Here is a 21,610-nt window from a genome sequence, read left to right as displayed (position 1 = left end):
TGAACCAACTGTTGACCAAGACGGTTAGTGTTTAATATACCAAAGTATATCTTAAAGTAAACGTTAAAAAATACAGCTGAAAATATAATTTTGCATAATTAATGATATTATCAAACGAATTGTTTTATTAATAATACTTTTGAAAATTAACATGTTTATTATGTTACGGTTGAATGAAAAAATGAGCGCCATTTCTTTTTTGTTGATATTAATAAAAAACCAACTCTCTATATTTATTGCATAGTTATCATTTTTATATAAACAGAGGTGCAAGGAAACTACTCGGGAAATATTAGATACACTGTTTTCTTTTCATTACAGTGAACATCTGAGTTCCTGCCTTTGCCCGAAAAGAAAACAATTATCGGAAACCAAATAATGAGCCTTATTCCCACACGTAGGATGATCTGCCGATGATGCTTCAGACAAACATTATTACTCTGGCTTGATATCACAGTTATTATTCATTACATAATACGTTTTATCCTCTTATTAATATTTTACATAATGTTTATATATCAAAGAATGCATTGAAGATGTTTTATAAATTTATATTAATTCGAGAAAAGTTGTACCTAATATAAAGCAGAAAATAAGATACGAATGTTTGTCAGTTACAAGACTTCAAATAGCAAAAGGCATTTTGAAATGCGTTTCAACCAGATGGAGTTCCAACTTTTGAAACTAATCTATCTCTACTAATAATAAACATTTATTTTTATGTGTTTTGGTGCTCTGCAAGCTAGACCATTTGATCAATAACCACCAAATTTCGTACATCGAAGACAGCTGTCGGCCACAACAAATCCTGTCGACACTGCTGCATTCAGTAATGGCGGGGTGGTCGACTGTACACAAGAAGAAACTTTCAAATTTCGCACCTTGAAGGATGAGAAAGTGCATCAAATAGTTCTTTGAAACTTTTGAATTTTAATTAATAAAAAATTAAGTTGAATTTTGACGTTTTCCTTGATTACTTCCGAAAATACTGCAAAAAAGAATTACGTTGTTTTTCAAAATTGTCTTTTAAATAATACCCATTTACTAGTTACGTAATTTTTGAAACACTTTGGTAATTTAAAATATATATATAAAAAATTTTAACAGCATTTCATTGTTTTTCTGAAGTTTAAATCGTTTCCATTGTTCCATCAACTATTAGATCATGTGATTTTCTTCCGTCACTGAAAATTAAAGAAGGATTTTCTTTCAAACTGGTGTAGTTTACTAGATATATAAAAAAAAGAAAAGTTACAATATTACGAAATTAATAAAGATGGACAAACAACACGTTTACATTTCTATTAACGCCATGTCATCGGATGGTCACGATGAACGGAACATATGTAAGACAATGACAGTAACACATCTTTAATATCTGGCAATATTAGGGTATTATGGAAAAGAAAGCATGTTATACCCAAACATTAAAAGATTTAACACAAATTAATGATAACCAATATTCCAGCGAATATCTGGTGGCCAAATGCGATTAATTCTTAATAAAATCATGACAATTACGATAAATATTAGGGAAAAACGAGCGGTAACTAAAGCACAAAAATTATTTTAACTATAATCAAGAAAAATAATTTATTATAATTATACTGATTTTATTGCAGAACAGTTTTTTTCGACTCATTTCAATAAGCCTTTCAGAATTCATTTCAAACACAATTTACAACAATGAAATCAAAAGCAACTTACAGTTACATCTAATAGGTAAATATTAACCCTCTGCACTCGACTGGTCACTCATGGTCGCCATTCAAGACTGTTCATCATTTTGACTTTTTATTTATTTAGTTTTGATTGTTAAACGTAAATGCAGAGTAGTAAGAAGATACAAATAAATTAAACTGGAGAATTCATCTTAAAACAATTATATATATATATATTTATTTTTCGGGGCAATAAAGAAGTCTTTGCATTAGTTGAATAATTACGCATGGAATTACTTTTTGCAAAGGGTTAATATGTTACAGCGCAATAGTGCGGCTTTGAATTATTCTATTTTTATTTTATAAATTTTTTTATTGCTTTTAATTGTTTGTGTGTGTGTGCGTGACAAATTCCAAAGCTCATTTAATTAAAATAAAAAATACTGCCATTAAAATCGTCTGCCGACTTAAAATTTCAGCTAATTAAAAATTAAGCAAACTTCTGGCGTCCTTCCAATCTTTCTTTCGAAAATTTCACAAAAATTTTTTAATCGTATTAAAATTTTAAAAAAATAAAACTTTTCCGTGACACGAATTTCATACAGTTTATTATGCACATTATTTTCATAAACTTATTTCTTTTATATCAATAAATTTTTGAAATTACTTTTGCACGCAATAATATAACTAAATTTTTCTAACGTTGAGGAACAAGAATATATAAAAATAAATGTTGCCAAAACGCATTAGTAGGAAGAACATTTGAAAAAATTTCAGTCAGATGTTTAAAGTTCTTATCACTAGGCACTATTTAGGATAACTATTAATTATTTTTATTTTCATGATCTTTATTTTTTTAAATTAATTGTCTCAATGAGTTCAGAGTGGCTTTTAAAAATCGCTTGGTTCAATTTCTTTTTTTATTAAAAAACATTTCAGAGGCTAGAATCTTGAGTGTTAAACCATTTTAAATAAAAATTTTATATTAAAATACTACGCACGTTAATACCTAGCGACACAGGATACATCGACTATAATATAAATGAAACAAAAATGATGCATTAATTTTTCATTATATCATAATATTTTCCACTCTAAATTGAAATAATGTGTTAAAGAAAGAAATGTGAATGCCAATTATTAAATGTTGCCTTTGATAGATTTAAAAAAAACTCGTGAAATTTATGTGCCAATCTTTCTTGTACGCTATAGAAATCCTAAACAACTTCATAGATTTTTTTTTATTTTGTTTCTAAATACAATTCTATAAACCATAAAAAGGTGCTAGTGAAGATTTCATGACAATTCATTAAACATAGTTATTATTTTATTAATTAAAAAACTTTCTCCAAATCCTTCTGTGCGATTCAAAGGTGTTTGCGGTTTTGCGTAGAAATGTAGTTTAGTTATATTAATGTCTTTTTTTTAAGGCAACACTAGGGCTATTTTGGGGCGGACCTCATCATTTTGAACCGTTTTCAGATGACGAGGAAGACACCTGAACTGGCACCTAACTCTCCACACCACATCAGAGGGAGGGTGTTTGGCCCCGATAGCTTTAACGTGAATGCTAGAAACATACGGTTTTGAAACGTTGCTTCCTAGCGCAATGAGTTAGAACATAAAAAAGGCAGTCGGTCCTGTTGAATGCTGACAACATGTCGGATGGAAGATCAATGTCGATTTCAGAGTCTAGTGAGGAATTCAGTCAAAATAAAAAAAAACACGGGGCACAAAAAGCACAAAGCAAAATAAAAAAAAGCACGGGGCACAAAAAGCACAAAGCAAAATAAAAAAAAGCACAAAACAAAAAAGCAAAATAAAAAAGCACATAAAAACACGGGGGGTTAAATGACTTGCCGAATAGAGTAACATTAACAACAAGACCGCTATCTTACATCATATATCAGCAAACAATCATCTGCTAAAATTAGTTAATGAAACATTTTTTTTTTTAATTTTAATATATGCCCTTTAAAATATCCAGTGGAAGTAGTCGCCAAAATTTTCTCACAAATTCTCAAATAAAGGTGTTATACCAGAGAATACCTTGCATGGCATGAGGGTATAATAACCCAATATAAACGTTTGGCGGGAATTTAGCATCCTTCTTGAATATATCGTGTGATCCTTGGCGAGGATTTTGGCGAGTTATTCACGACGTACAGTTAATAGATTCCGAAAATCTTTTACGCGTTCTTTTCAATTGATTGAAATAAAAATTTGATAGAGAACTACACGTATACAGTCATGTAATTAAGTAATCGCATTTACACATTTCTGAAAATACAGCCCAATAAACGACCAAAAAATACCGCCAAAATCTAGCTTCCGAATATAATATATTTTTGTTTGTTTTGAGGAATATAATATATTTTTTTATACTTCATACACGAGAAGGTAAAAAAAGAGAAAAATTTGAATAATTTAAAGTCTAATAAAGAGAAATTGCCGTTTCATTCTGAGATTTTATTTTATGTATATTTATGAAAGTCATTTAAAGGAGATTATATGAAAAAATATTTGTTTAAGTTTTTAAATTCAGAAAGAAAATCGGGACTACAAATACTAAAGGCTTTTAAATATTTAAATCCTCTACATTTATCGAGCTTCGCTTCCACAAATTTAAGCTTATTTTTTCAACAAAATATGGCTCAAATTGTACGAATCGTGTCTAGACAGTTTCTGTCTAAAAAAAAGATATCTAACATTTCCAGACCGTACTGAAGAAAAACAACCGGCAGTAGCAGATTGAAAGAAAACAGAAAATATCCGTTAACATTATTTTCTTTCTATCGCAGTGGTTTGTGAATACCGGACCAATAATATTCAGCACAAAAGAGAAAAACATAATATGCTAGAATGGAGCACTGTAGCAGTCAATTACGTTAAGATACATTATTACGGATTATATCAGAATTCTTGTTCAATACATAGTATTTCCTTTCGTCATAAGAATATCTTAATTTCACCCTACATGTAAGGAACATTTAGAATTCATATTAAATTATTTTTGACATTATTAATTAAAAGAACAAAGGGTATAAGTGAAATATTATAGTTACAATATTGCTCCCACCTTTTTTTCGAAAAATGGTTTATCGAACTTTAGTTTAGTTATAGTAAAATCCCGTTTTTAAAGCAAAGGGTAGGACTTTTGGGGACGGACTTTGTAATTTTTAACCGCGGTAAGATAACGAGGACGACACCTGAGCTGGCGCCCTCCTTCTCCAAACTTCTACACCAAAGAGGAGGTTACGCCCCGACGGATTTAGCGTGAACCAGAATCGCTTACACGACGGTTCTTCGGTGGAATAGGGTCTCGAACCTGAATCCCTCAGGTTCCGAAGCTGAGATCTTACCACCAGGCCACCGCAGCCCATGGCTAGTCGAAATGCGCACATTAAAAAAATGCGAGTTTAAGTGTGTGTCAATATATTAACATCACCATTTTATTGAATTTGTGTTTGCCTCATAAATTTATCCTAGATCGAAGATGTCAGTTTTCGATTCAAATTCTTATAATTTGCGGTAAATTTTGATTTTCCGCTTCCATTCGAAGAAAACTGTAGTTGAAGGGCATTGAATTTTCTTAAGCACTTACGGCGTGTCTTACGGTGAGAAAGAATATGTCCTGAGTTGTTTCAACCCGAATATTCATGGGTTGTTCTGTTTATTTAATGGAATCATCTAGGTAATATACATTATGAGCTATTTAAACTGATTAAAACCCTCACTGGGGATCAGTATCGAACAAAAATTTATGAGTTTGAGCCGAGAATTGAAGGAGAAACGACGGTAGTCCTAAGATACGACAAAGTTATCTTCCTCCTTGACAGTGCTCATCCAAGTGTTAAGACAAATTTGGAAACACTAACATGGAAGCTCTTACCTCTCCCACCGAATTTTCCAGATGTTGCTCCGTTCGATTACCATTTCTTTCGAAAAATAGAACACGACTCGCCAATCAACATTTCCGCTTTTATGATGAACTGGAAGTGATTTATCAATTGCTTGCGGTTTTTACAGTACGCAGTTTCATGTCATTTATTCCCGCTAATAACCAAAGATAATAAACAAACGCCTTTAGAGAACTAGTACCATCTGCATTTCCAAAAAATTGATTTTTCAATTTTAGTCTAATAATAACAAAGAGGACATTTTACTGATTACAGATATGTATTATTTGTATAAGTTTGAGATGCTGAAAAACATTATAAATTATTCTTTAACAATAAATCTAACATGAATTTCAGTGGTAAAAAGATAGAGATTTTTCTCTCTTTCTCGAAACATATTTTCTATAAATCTTGGTATGCATATAACAATCTATTTATTGCAAACATACGAAAATTTACACAACAAAATTTATAAAAATGAAGCATCCGTTAAACCTTTTTTTACTTTTTCTACGCTATAGTATCAATTTTTAAAGGATATTTATTATACAATATAATATTATTTGTTGTAAAGCATGATGCAGTTTGAAGACAATGAAGATACTTTTAATTTCGTGACGTCGTTTTATTTCATTTTGAAGAAGCAGGCATATGTACAAGCGATGAGCACACAGAGCGACACAGAAAAGGAATGAGGAAAAAGCTCTCGGACATTTTATCCCTGGTCTTATATAACCTATGATTTTGATGGGGAAAACATTTCTTTACAGTGCTTATATATTATGAGATTTCGATAGGGATTTTCGTTACACGCGTGGACAAGACAGGGGAAACACAGGGAGATTTTAAAAAAGAATTTGCCTGATCAGCGGTATTTTGCCTCTTCACGCGGAATGTGGGAAAGTTTGACTTTTAGCTGATTCAGCCATTTAACAAAGCTTCTCTTGAATTAATTAAGTAGAAATAGTGGAATTGGATCACGAAATAAAAGAATATTTTAGAATGAAGTTACTATGGGTTAAATTAAGATAAAATCTTGAAAATTAATTAAACTGAAATTAGAGTTAAAATATCATGAGATATATATATCAATTTATATTTTTCAAGTTCAACGTTATAAGTTTTGTTAGAAATTTTTATTGCAAGTATATTTAAATTCGACGTAATTACTAATTTATCTTTACACATTATGGTTATTTTAGTGTGATTTTAATCAGAATTTTTCTTTTCGTGGTACCGATTTTTGGTTATGAACTTTGAAATTATCGCATTTCAACTCATATTCGATTTCTCAATCAAAAATAAATTCCTAAAGAAACAAATATTCCTCTGCTATTTAAGATTAAAATACATAAGGCATGAATTATTTTAAACTTTTTTCAGCTATAAAATTTATTGGTAAAAACATCCGCATCATTTGGAATAAAAATTTTGGGATTTTTTTATCCAGAACATCCCAGTTCATTATATAATCATAGAATGATTAAGACAATTTTAATTGTGGTGTTTATTGTTGTAATTTGTCCCATATACGGGCAAAATGCAACAGATAAATTATGAAATATTTTTGGTGTAAAGATTCATAAAATTGTTGAATGTGTTTTTATGCATATTATGATGAATAGTTAAGCTTAAATCATTCTTTATATTCAAGAACTCGCAAAAACACAAACATATAAATGTTTTTTCCAAACGTTGCTGCAATTAGCTCCAGTTTCCCCTACATAAAAACTGTTCTTACAACCATATTCTACAAAACATGAATTAAAAAGAACATACATAAGCACAACGTCACTTTCTGTGCAAGAAAATACGCTTTATTGAATCTCACAAAATTATAGACATATATAGACATTATATAGAAAGACATTTTTAAAAATGAAAGATTTTTAAAATAAAAACTGAGATCCATACGTTTGTGAACGATGAAGTTCTTTTAAAAAAAAATATGGATAGTAGGAAAATGTCTGCTATGTAATTTCAAAGTGATATAAAAAAAAAGAACAAAATAACTTAAATTTGGAAATAATGACAAATACTGAAAATCATACTGTTAAAATATGCTACATTACGTTAAATTTATTACGTTTACATCTTAATATATATAAATTACGTGTCACGTTGTTTGTCCGCGATGGACTCCTAGACTACTTAACCGATTTTAATCAAATTTGCACACCGTGTGCAGTTTGATCTAACTTAAAAGATAGGATAGCCCTTTTTTTGAATTTTTAATTAGAATTTTAATTATTAATTAAAAACTAACTTTCCCGCCAAAAAAATCTTCAAATCGCCAAATGAGTACGGCTTCAATTTTTTTTTCCAACGGTCATGAGGCTAGGCTTAAGATTTTTCGGCTGATTATTTGAAACGATTCTATTTATTTTCTTAATGTTTGATGCATTTAAAATTAAACATTGTTAATGAATCGATCTTTCAGATTCATTCTGAAGTACTTTTGAATTAAAATAAAACAGAATAAAGGAAATTAAAAATTTCTAATCTGCAAAGCGTTACCCCAACTGGCGTAGAAAAAATCACGCATTTGCGTTCAGTAACTGGCGTTGAAATTTCACGCATGCGCATTGTATTATGATTGTTTACATTTCAACGGAAGCGGACTCGATTTAAATTATTTTTAGGTTCGTTGCATGTTTTTGTAATTAAATTGTATTTAAGTTAGTTATATATTTTTTGTATACGCTTATAGTTTTAAGTACATCGTTTTTTAAGTAGTTTTTTTTAACCTGTTTTCGACCGATTATTTTAAACGATTCGTTTTATTTTCTTAGTGTTTGATGCATTTAAAATTAAACGTTGTTAATGAATCGTTCTGGTCATGATGAATCTGAGAAGACTTATTTGTTGACAAATTCTTGAGATATTACATAAATTAAAAAAGATATTCTTTAGTGCCCATAAAGTTTAAACGCTCAGTGACTCTTTTCAGTAATCATATTACAAAAAAATGCTTTGTTTCAGTAAAAAATATTATTATATTAATTGCAGATTAATCCTTTCCACTTTAATTTATAGTATAAATTCTACGGGAACTAACAGAAAATTAGAGAGATACATATTACGTTGTGACTGAAGGCGTTTATAATATTATGAGTGAATTATATATAAAAATTTGAAGTTTTAAAATATTTTGATGAAGAAGTTATTAAAGTAGGAATTGCATAAAATATTTAATTATTAAAATTTTAACGAACATTAAGATGGGCGAACCGGCTGGTCGCCAAAGGCGGCTAGTTTATTTATATTTTTTCAAAATAAATTTCGCAACTTTCCTGCTTTTCAAGCGAAAATAATCACGTGTCTGACTATTCAAAACACGTTCCATCCAGTGCTAACACATACTTGTAGCTGGTAAATACAAGAATTCAAAATATCTCGTCGCGGGAAAATCAACTCATAAGTGCTCTTTCACCACAATATGGCAGTTCACGGGCTTAAGAACCAATGACGAGATGCTCTTGAGAACCAATTTATTCCTCTAATCGCTCCTCCTATGACTTCTCTCAGAGGAAGAATACAATAAAGATTGAACGATCTTTAAGTTCCGAAAAAGTGCATCGACCAAAGTACTGGAAGAGGTGGTAAGAGTCAATCTACAATCCGCATTTGCATTTTTATATAAAGATGACAAATATGCATGGTTTTGAAGAGTAATTATTTCAAAGGGTTTCAAATAAGCAAGCGCTATCTCTATTTCATTCTTTTAAATACAATAAATTCTGAAACTTTGAAAGGAGCAGTATATATAAATAATTCTAATCACAAAATTTTTCTTAAATTTATACTAAAAGCAATATCCATCATAATCAAACGGTTATTTAACATTTTTTATTATTATTCAATTAAAATAGAAGAGATCGATACATTTTTTTTCTCCTTAAAATAACTATATAAAGAAAGTTAGAAAAAAGGTTCCAAAATATTTCTTATTAATTGACATTTCAAAAGATAATTTTAATGTGGAATTCGAATATTAGTGCCGTCTAAAAGATTCAGGCCAATTTAGTTAACATTTTTTTTTAATGCAAAGGAAATTCGCTAGCCTTAAACCGTATAGAACACAAAAAAAGTTAAGGATAGCATTATAAGATTCTAGTCTTTACACATTAAAAAATAAAATATAAACTTGTTTTGAATTCCTTTCAATCTCATTTTCGAAAGACCCCAAAAGTATAAAATCCTAACATGTTTACAAAAACCTGAAGGCAGTTCCAATATTTCTAAAGAGAAAATCGCTGTTTCGAAAAATATTATTTTCGAAAATATCTTCGTGTATGTGTATATTATATATATAAATTTCACGCTTTCGTTACTACTTTAAATATAAAAGTAGTAACAAATCTTCAAAACATTTCGATCAGAAATGGAATGTTTTTCCTTGTGTGATAAAAGGATTTCAATTTATAAATTGAGTTGTGTTCGCGAAAGGAGTTCACAATTTAGTTCGCGAAAACATGTTTTTAATGCTTACCAAGATATTGCTTCTGAAATTCTTAAAGAAAATCTTATTCTATCGGCTACTACACTAAAGGGAACATTCTTTCAATGAACAAACGTACTTTTATGAATAAGGATATTTAGACGTAAAAATGTTATTCAAACGTAAAGGTACAGGATGATGAGAAGTAGGGGGTAGGGCTTTGGGCATTTCTGCTTCTTTGTTTCTTCAAACCATATCATATCATTCATTCATTCATCCATCCATCCATCACATCATATCATATATATGTTACCGCTAAAATGCAGAAATCAGTTAATCTGCCTATTAACTAGAGTAATCAGTTAAAGTGCTAAAATTATTTCATTTCTCAAATTACCTAGGTAATCAGGAATTACCTTGGTAATCTACACAGTACCTACTTGGCACTCATTTAAATGAAAATAAGATTTTTGCTGGAACAACGGCAACGTTCCTTTAAACTTCAGTGAAATGTAGTTTATTTGTTGATATCTAAAGTATCAAGTTAAGATAGTCGAGCAATCAACACATTAGTTTATAGAATCAATCATCAATCAAATGGTTCAATACAAAGAATCAAATGGTTTAAAATATTATGTGAATTAAAGAAAGTGACATAATGTGATCTATTTATTTTTCGATATCTAAAGAATCATGTTAATACAATCAAGCAAACAACAAATTAGTTAATGAATCAATGAACTGAAAAACTATATACAACGAATAAAACGATTTAATATAATATTACAACCAAGGAAACGGAATTGCGAAACATAAAATTATGCTTTTTTATTAGTGTAATCTAGTTTCTGACTTCTAGACTTTATTGAGACTCTACTTTATATCTCATTTCTATCTTGGTCTAGACTAGTTTCTATCTCATTGCTATCTTGATCTAGACTAGTTTCTATCTCATTTCTATCTTGATCTAGACTAGTTTCTATCTCATTTCTATCTTGATCTAGACTAGTTTCTATCTCATTTCTATCTTGATCTAGACTAGTTTCTATCTCATTTCTATCTTGATCTAGACTAGTTTCTATCTCATTTCTATCTTGATCTAGACTAGTTTCTATCTTGATCTAGACTAGTTTCTATCTCATTTCTATCTTGATCTAGACTCTAGTTATTTTCTAGATTCTATTTCTAGACTTTAAATCGCAAAGCAATTGATTTTTGCGACAAGCAGAACTATTCGTGGTACATTCCGATTTGCAGTCACCTTTTTTGAAACCCTGCTTGATACCAAAGGATTGTTTTATTGCTGTTTGGCATAAAGATATTTCTACAGCAGGAATATTTTCTTTCGTTAAAAATCTTTTTGGAAACACTGGATTCAGATCTCGCATAACAAGCTGGAAGGAGAGAGGGAAGAAGTAGGGAGCGGAAATGAAAGAAACTTTTAAACTTTAACAAAACGGAAGCCGATAATGTGCATATTACCTAGTTAAAATGCGGAAACCTCGATTACGCACTTTAATGGAGCAAATCAGTTAATCTTCAAATTGTCTAGGTAATCTGCACATTAATGGCTTCCGAGCTTTGACGGTAACATATATAAATATAGAAAGAATTAAATCTAACAAAATGGGCATTATGTCAAATATCAAAAACTAGATTTCTATTTTTTTTTATTTCTTTCCATGTTGGTGGCAACGATTGAAGTATTACAAGATAAGTTGTTAAGCGTTTTAAGTTTCGGTTTATGTGACAAAAACAGGTTCTTTTGGAGCAGATCTATTGTGAAGCGTACACAAACGATGAAATTCGACCATCTTCCTTTTCTCAAAACTACCAAGTCGTACCAATGGTGAGTTAAGTGACTCACTACGTAACACGGATTTCAACATAATGTAGAAAAACCCAATTGTGTAAAAATCAAAGAAACATTTTTAGGAAAATAAAAAAATAAAAAACAATTTCAAGGATTCTATAATTTATTTCAAAAGTAACTATTGAAACATTCATTAATTGTTGCTTGTCGACAATTATTCCTTAGGAGTACAATTATGCTTTGCAACACTTGTACTACATTTTAAAAAGTCGTTCAAAAATTGTTAAATTCTGCGTTCCCAAATAGCACTTGTCTCATTTCGACCTTCGTTGTTGTGTCTGTCTTTAAAATAATCGATCTGAGCGAAACCATCACGAATTATTCTCTGGTTCAGATAAAAAAATCAAATTCAAAATTTTTCAATGAAGTAACTGAAATTTTCAACAAAATGTTCACTCATTTTTTTTAATCAATATAAATAAGAATAATAATATATGATACTGCAGATATGAGAAAAAAATACATCTGGCAAACTAAATATTTCATCGAAGCATTAATTAATTTTAAATTTAAAGCCTGTAATTAAAAGGTCTTTGAAGAGATTGATAAAAATACAATTTTTAACGATCATCGATACGATTAAAAAAAAATTAAAATGAATATATATACATTATACGATAAACAAACACAAGAATTAATATTGTTAGTAAATAAAAAAAATTAATTAAGGAATAAAGAAATAAAATTTTCAAACAATACGAAGCCTCTTATTTCGAGGTACAAAGACTTTCAATAACAATTACTTCATAAAATTATATGTTCATAAAAAAATATAAATTAAATATACTTTGGTAATATAGATTTCAGCTGAATTATATTAAAGAAACATAAAATATTAATATACATTAGAGCAAAAATATTTCAATTCATTTTGAATGTATAAACCTAAAATGAGCCTTCAATTCATTAAAAACAATACATAAATGTCTAAATTCATTTAACAATGTTTGATATGATTTAAAAATTTATATCATATAATGTATCAATATTCATTTAACAAACACAAGAAGCAATGTTGGAAGAAAATAAAAAGAATTGAATGAATGATGAAATGAATTAAATGTATGAAATAAATTAAAAAATAAATGAAATGGAATAAATTAAATTGTATGTATCGAAAATGAATTTGAATAACAGATTTGGTAGATATACATTTTGATAACTAAGAATTTAATTATATAATTGTAATGTTTAAGATTTGTTAAAATTAATTATTTAGAATTACAAAAGAGACAATAGCAGAGAAAAACGAAGAAAAAAAAAATCAAAAACTATATATGAAGTAAATTTGAAATAAGAACTTTAATTCAATTTATCGAACACAGACATAGACACAATGTAGGAAGGAAAAGGGGGAATTCGGGAAAGAGAACGCTACTAATGGCGGTAGAATCAATACCTTGGAATTTTAAAACAGCGAATGAAAAATATTCAAATACTCATGAATATCGGAGAAACTATTTATAGATCAGAACACAGAAAGTTCCGAGACGAACTCGGAAGTACAATTGGTGCTTGTTGTACTTTATTGGATAGCGAATTTAAGGCTATTCAATCTGCCAACTCGAATTTCCAAATGGAACATTGGAAAATGAGAGCTGTAACGTGAGTTATACCATAAATGTCAACTTCGGAGTTGATGCTATTGGATATATATACATATTCTGGCATCCAGTAGTGGCTTTCATTTCAAAAATACTAGCAAGATATATTCTATAAAAATATTTTAATTTTCATCAAAACCAGAATGTTTATTTACATTCTCATCTTCTAAATTTTTATTCGAAAATGGACAAGTGTACAGGGCGTCCCAGAATCACGATTGCAATCTTTTAGGTGAGGTAGAGTGCATTTAAATAGCTCTAAATTCATATTCTAGGTTCGAAAGACTTTAGAGAAGCAAGGTATTCCCGAGGATATTCATCTGGACATTCCATAACAAGATTCAACGATCATAACCAATGACATCACAACGGGTCACATTGCAAGGAGCAATGTTGTTAAATCAGAAAATGCATCATTAATATTAAAGTTATGAAAAATTAATTCACAGCACACTCAAAAACCTCCATGCACTTTCGGATGAAACTAAAATCTTGAATGGAGAGGTTTCCAATCGTATTTTTCCCAACCAAAGAAAAGAATGATAAGTAGAAAGTGAACGTCAAAAAATGAACGTTTCTTTACAATTAAAAACTAATATGGCTTCATGACTTCATCGATCAAAATGCGTACGGTATAAAAGTTTTCTGCAGATGAACTCTCTCTCTCTCTCACTAATATATATTATATATATATTGAATCCAAAATTTGGATTTATTGACGTGAAATGTGACTACGTCATTTATGTAACTATTTTATTCTCACGTGAATAGCTGAAGTCACTGGTTAAGACCACTAAATCTTTTTATGATACACTGAGTGAAATCCAAAATTTGGATTTATTGACGTGAGATGTGACTACGTCATTTATGTAACTATTCTATTCTCACGTGAATAGCTGAAGTCACTGGTTAAGACCACTAAATCTTTTTATGATACACTGAGTGAAATCCAAAATTTGGATTTAAAGACGTGAGATGTGACTACGTCATTTATGTAACTATTCTATTCTCACGTGAATAGTTGAAGTCACTGGTTAAGACCACTAAATATTTTTATGGAATACTTAAATGCACTGCCATCGACCTCGTCTCGGAAGCGTTTCCGATCCTGCATTGTTCTGAGATTTCGAGTCTTCTCAGTGTGTCACACCCCTTCTAGAAGTTTGTAACCTCTAAAGATGAGTCACTATGTATTTGGTAGAAAATCATAACATATTTGGCTTCGGACACGAACTTCGTAGTTAGGTACCCAACACCAATAGTGGGAAAATAGAACAATTTATTGGGAACTAACGGGTACAAAATCACCTGTATCTAGAAATTCGATCAATAATGATTGGATTTTAGATCATGACTTTTCTTTCATGAAGCTTATCAAATTTGTTTATCTTTTATGCCTCTTTATATCATTTCTTAAGTGTTTACAGAGCAGAATATTCGTTTAAGATTCGTCACTAGTTTAAGTATAGGTCCCGAAATGCAGCTGTGCATTGAAGAAAGCAATTTAGATGAGAATCTACAGTTATATTTTTTTCTGTAAGATGTTTTTCGCTTACACAGCATTACAAAAGAGAAGAGACTTATAGAGCATTGGAATATTTTGGTAGATTTATAATTAAAATCATAGGTAATAATTGCATTTATCTCTCTATATGATTACCGAGAATGTGTGTGTCGATATACAACAAAGAGTTTAAGAAAATTTAAATACCTAGTAAAGAATTCTAAATCTTTCAAAAATGAAGAATTTGGGGAAAATTAAATTCATTAATAGGAAGGGCTAATGATGGTTCGTCTTGTTAATTTGCAAAGTAGGGCTTTTGAAACTTTTGAAACTGAAGACAGCGGGAGTAATTCTCTGAAAATTTTCTCATATACTCTCTAATCAAGATGTTATCCCAGAGGATGAGCCTCTTGCAAGGCACTTGGGAACAATGGTAACGAAATTCTAACCTTTGCATTTTTATTGAATCTATCATATTATCCTTGGCAAGATTTCTTTGGCGATTAAACCCTGAAATGCGGTTAATGGTATCCAAAAATCGAATTTCTGTTTTAAACGAATTTTTCAACCGACGAAAACCAAAATTTTCCTTGATTTATATTTGTATTCACAAAATCCCACGGTATATTTAGACCTTTGCATTTTTGAGTAATCACGTTGACATGTTCCTGATAGCACAGACTGACAGGTGGTCAACACTTGGATTTCGCTAAAAATTTCTAGCGCTAATTGTAATTGATTTGTGCGGGTTGAGGTTCGAACTCGCTACGTTAGGGTTCATAGCCGAGTAACAAAGCCACTAGACAAAAGTGTACACTCTTCTCCGGAAGTTGTTATCTGGCTTATGATGTTACCACCACAGATTCATATTTTCCACACAGGCGGAGAAACAAATATAATATCAAAAATGTGTTTCTAGAATTCAGAGAGGCTAAAGCTTGGAAATTTTAATTTTTTCTATGCTTAGTAAACAAGAAATAAAGAAGTTTATATAAAAACGCAGACCTAAAGCGGGAAGAAATTATTAACATAATTCAGAAGAAATATAATTAAAAGAATTTTCTCGTTACAGTAAATAGAATGATTAAAAAATAAAAAAAAAATCAGATGGAAAAACTTTCATTCTGTGGGAATGTTATTAGAAGATTCATGTCCCACTTCATTAGTAAACAATTCACAGTACCAATTACAGCTCAAGAAAGATAAATATCATTTTCTTGTTTAAATGATTCATCGTTATCAAAGAGAACACGAGTTAAAGCTTCATTCACAAATAAAAAAAATTGGGAGCAGACGAGATTAGATTTTTGGTGGAAAGAAAACTTATTTTAATATGGTTTTATTTATTTCAGATACATTTTGTTGGGTTGCAATATTTCACCTGGCACATTAAATCGGTCGATGAAGCATTTAATGTGCCGGGTGAAATATTAATCGTTCAATGGGTGTTAAGGTATTTAAAAAAAATGTGTGTCAAATGACCGGCTTCCAAATGAGGCTCTGAAATTTAGATTCATTAAGGGAAAATAGTTTTAATGAGATTCATAAGAAATTTCAAGAATTAAGATAAAATAGATATTAGCAATAAGACAAACAAAAAAAAAGTTGCTAAGAAAAGTATGAAAGAAAATATTTGAAAGATGAAACCGGTTGATAGTAGTAGTAAATATACCATTTAAAAATGAGAAAACAATCTTGGAAGCTGTAATGTCGAATGCTTAATTTCTTGGAGAATAAATGAAAGCTGAATATTTGGGATTGTTTATTATCTTTAAATATGGAGATTTCGGATTATATATGGTAGAATTCCTTAAATACATCATCTACTTTAAGGTGTACATACACACTTGAAACTTCGAAAATCGTTCAAAATATCGAATATTTTTTTTTTATTGCTTCAAAATATTCTCTGATTCTTTAGTTTTCAAACGAAACCAAGATGTTGTCAATATTCGGAATATTTCTCGAGTTATAATTATTTTTCTTGAGGTGCTTTCATTAAAAACTCTAGTTACGGTTTTTTTTAAACTCATTTTATGAGGAATGATATTTTCCCACTTTGTTGCTTCATTCAAACAGTCATAACTCAACAAGAAATGAACCAAATACAATTATTTATATGTCAAAATAATATGTATGAAACAGTGGATGTTTTGTGTCTCAATCAACGTTATATTTGTAGAAATAAATTTTTAATAGCTATTTAAAAGTTAAAATGACAAAAAAAATCTCGCTATGATCTCGCTAAAAACTATATTTTTATAACTTGATTGAGGCAGAAAGCATGAAGACTAATATTAGACACAATTTCCAACTAGAATTGTGTGTCTGTACAATTAGAATTTAAGATATCATGTTTCAAAAAATATGCTCATTAGCTCATTAAATATTATTTAATTAATTAATAATCAGTGTAATATGTTTTTTTCTCACTGAAATGAGTTTAAACACAAATTAATGACCTACTGTATAAAAACTGAATTTTTAAAGTTAAAATTTAAAAAAAAAAATCTTCAAGTGTGTACGTACACCTTAAGTCTAAATTAATTGTTCATAAACAAGTAATAGGTTAATAGATAGAAAATAAATTCCCACCATATAACTGTATAGAAATTTATTCTAATATTCCATTTTTAAGGAAAGATTCTTCTCTAAAACCAAAAATTTGGAGAAGGAATTTCCGCGAACAACCTCTAGAGCTTCTCTCCAATACTCTTTAATAAATATGCTGCCCACTTTCCCCTAAAAAATCTGTGGACTTTTACTGCGAATGTTTTGTATGACACTGGTGAAGAATTAAGAAATATCGATATTTGACATAAAATTAGAATTTTAATTTCATGAATGCATTTTTAATGATAAATGATATTTGGAATGAATTTGATGATGAATGATATTTGATGATTCATGCCTGGCGTGCAGTCAATACACAAGTACCCGAAAATAGAGTAGGAATTTTGAACACCTTTTATTCAATTTAAAAACTAAAATTTGACAAACCAGAATTATTACCACAAGATCGCATAATAAATTCCATTTAATCTTCTGAAAATAAAGACCGACAGATTGTCAACTGTTGCTTATTTGATTCAAATGTTATAAGAATCTATATTGTAAATAACAAAGCTATCTTATACAGTTTGGCCTGTTGAAACTCACTTATTAAGTTTTCCTCTTGGTTGTCTAAGAAAGATCAAAATGACGGCTTTCAATAAAACAGTATATTTTTTTTCACAAAAACAAAAATTAATGCGTGTTAAGAGATTAAGCTAACTTTTAAGACTTACAATATCTTCCAAAATAATTGTTTCAGCATGTATATGAAACATTATTTGTTGTGAAGCATGATGCAGTTTGAAGACAGTGAAGATACTTTTAATTTCGTGACGTCGTTTTATTTCATTTTGAAGAAGCAAGCATATGTACAAGCGATGAGCACACAGAACGACACAGAAAGGAATGAGGGAAGAGCTCTTGGACATTTTATCCCTGGTCTTATATAACCTATGATTTTGATAGGGAAAATATTTCTTTACAGTGCTAATATATTATGAGATTTCGATAGGGATTTTCGTTACGCGCGCGGAGAAGGTAGGGGAAACACAGGGAGATTTTAGAAAAGAATTTGCCTCATCAGCGGTATTTTGCCTCTTCACGCGGAATGTGGGGAAGTTTGACTTTTAGATGATTCAGCCATTTAACAAAGCTTCTCTTGAATTAATTAAGTAGAAATAGTGGAATTGGATCACGAAATAAAAGAATATTTTAGAATGAAGTTACTAGGGGCTAAATGAAGATAAAATCTTGAAAATTAATTAAATTGAAATTAGAGTTAAAATATCATTGCATATATACTTTTTCAACACACGAAAATCATTAATAACTTTTTTATTAGTGGCAGATGAAATTTGAAATTTATTCATTTAAAATAAAAGGAAAAATAGTCAGTGCATACTATTATTATGCAAAAAAGGAATTTAGATCAAGGAGATCAAAATACAAAGCATAATTCACAAAATATGACTGCCTTTTTTCATGTATCTTTATGTATATGATCCTGAAAGTTTTAAATTTGACGCAGAACTACAATTATAGTTTCAAAATGACATACCAAATTTGATGCAATACGCCAATGCACTTTTCAGCTATGGCGTTTACATGTTTCTGAACATACAGACCGACAGATGGTAAAACCCTCGTTAAATTTAGTTCAAAATTTGAGTGTCTACACTATAGATGTTAAATATGTGCATCGAATCTTATCTGTTTAGCTCTCTTCATTTTTGTAGTAAACTTGTTATATTCTATTGGACGGGCGGACTTCCTCTGAACGGATTTCGTGCAAAATTTGATAGAAATATACAAATTTGGTGTAAGGACCATATACCAAATTTCACCGGTACAGCTCAGCCCTTTTCAATTATATTTGTCACAGATAAAAAACAACAACAACGATCTGGAGTTCAAATTCTTTGACGATTGTATTATACTTTCCCAGCTACGAAGAATACAAAGAAAAAATGCGCCGAATCCTTTCCCAAAAGCAGGTAAATGGAAGTAAGTTTCTCTTCCACTCACTAGAACAATATATCACCATCTAAACAAGAGCATTTGTTCACTTGTTAGAATAAATGTGTCGCCTGAAATATTACTTCCTCAACAACGCTCGAAGGCACTCCGTTATAAATGATGCATGAATTCGTTATGCGTGGCCGCGATAAACGACGCCATCTCGATTCGCAAATGCATTGCGCTAAAGAACCGCAGTATAAATGATCTTATTTCATCCGTGTGTTGGATTGCAGTGAGCCACATTTGCGCAAACGTGCGTGCGAAACTGTTCATTTATGCAGAGATAAATAGGACTAATGGAGATGTGTATGGTAACAACTGAAGCCTTTCAACTGAAACCTGGCAGCATAGCTGCGTATTTATACCAATCCAGATCGCTCTAGTCCAGAATGAAGAATGGAAACTCCATCCGTGGGAAAAATTGCACTTAAATGTTTCTTTGCAATGGGCATGTCTGTTCTCTGTGTCAGAAATGCAAATACTAAAATAATGTATTTGAGTGCATTTGAAAACGTCAGTTAGGAGCGCGAGAATGTGATATAAAGCGGATGAGGCATTAACGGCGATCACATTAAGAGGTGTCCACTATAGCACGTTTTTTCGGTTGATTAATTAGAATTAAAACTACATATTAATCTGTAACACTCACGGCACTAAAAAGTAAATTTATTTTTTTCCTAATCACTTTGATTCTAAGTTATGCTCACAGACAAACACGTAATTTTATAAATGCTTATACGTTCAGGAAAAACCAAACGAGGCATCGAAACCGATAGATTGAGTTAATTAGCTATTATAATACATTAACCTTATACTCCGCATACGATTATACAAAATTCATGGTTGTGCTTTATATAAGTTAAGCAAAAGGAAAAACGAAGCATTTAATTATTCATGATTTTATTCAATCCAAAAGAAAACTGTTTCTTCAGCTAATTTAAATAAAGTACTAAAGACGGTCATTCCTTCATCAAAAAGGAACACCGCTAATAAACAAGGAATGGAAAGTTCGCTTCATTTATAATGGAAACAATAAATGAATCATACCTTTCTTTAACAAGACCTTTCGCTCATATATCTGAATAATTCATGCATTGTTTATCTAACATTCAAAGAGACGAGCCACTAGGAAGTATAACGTGATGAATATCATTATCTAGATCCCCGCATGCATTAAGCGGGTGAACAAAAATTATCTTGCTATGTAATGGTTAATTACATTAATTATTTAACGATGGTAAATGAGTTAAGATAATTAATCCCATCGAGCTGTATGTTTAATTTTGGTTGCATTAAATGGTGGATACCTAATGCACTTTATTTTTTACATTCTAAAATATACGATAAGATAGTAGACTGGAAAAAAAATATTTAAATGAAACTCTCCTCTTGACACTTTCCTGCCTCCTGCCAATATGATAGGCAGGGGGAGGGGGTTGACCAAAGAACAGGTTACAGGTATTGTAAAGAAAATGATAATTAACGTTTCTTTTTCATTTCATTTCTCATCTACATAATCGGTATATTTGCTGTTGCTTCTAACATCCCTTGGATATTCTTTTAATTGCCCCTCATTCCTTATGTGTTAATAAAAACAAAAGGTAAAAAAAATAGTATTAAAAATTTATGCTTATTTTATAAAATTTTATAATATATTTTTTCGTCTCCTTTTAAAAACTTCCTGTAAAAAGTTTCTCTATCCCAATTATCTATAATTCAAAAGATTGGTTTACGAATTTTTAATATTTTTCCCTTTACGCATTTTTCTAAAATAAAAAAAGTACAAATTTATTTTTTATGTACAAAACACATCAAAACTTTCTGTCATGACAAAAAAATATTCATTACTTTTAAAGCAAAAACTTTATAAACGGGAAGATCTTTTTTTTTTTTTTTTTTTTTTTTTACAGTATTACTGTCTTAAGCTCAGTTTTAAGCCAAATCCAATCCGTATTATTCCTGAGTAAAAAATTAATGACCTGTTAAAAATTTAGAATATTAACAAAAAAAAATTAAAATTTGTTAAAATTTCACAATTGAGATAAATGAATTTCTT

The sequence above is a fragment of the Argiope bruennichi genome, chromosome 11 (assembly GCF_947563725.1).
Source record: "Argiope bruennichi chromosome 11, qqArgBrue1.1, whole genome shotgun sequence".
NCBI classification, from domain to species: domain Eukaryota; kingdom Metazoa; phylum Arthropoda; class Arachnida; order Araneae; family Araneidae; genus Argiope; species Argiope bruennichi.
Note: the sequence above shows the minus strand (reverse complement) of the source record.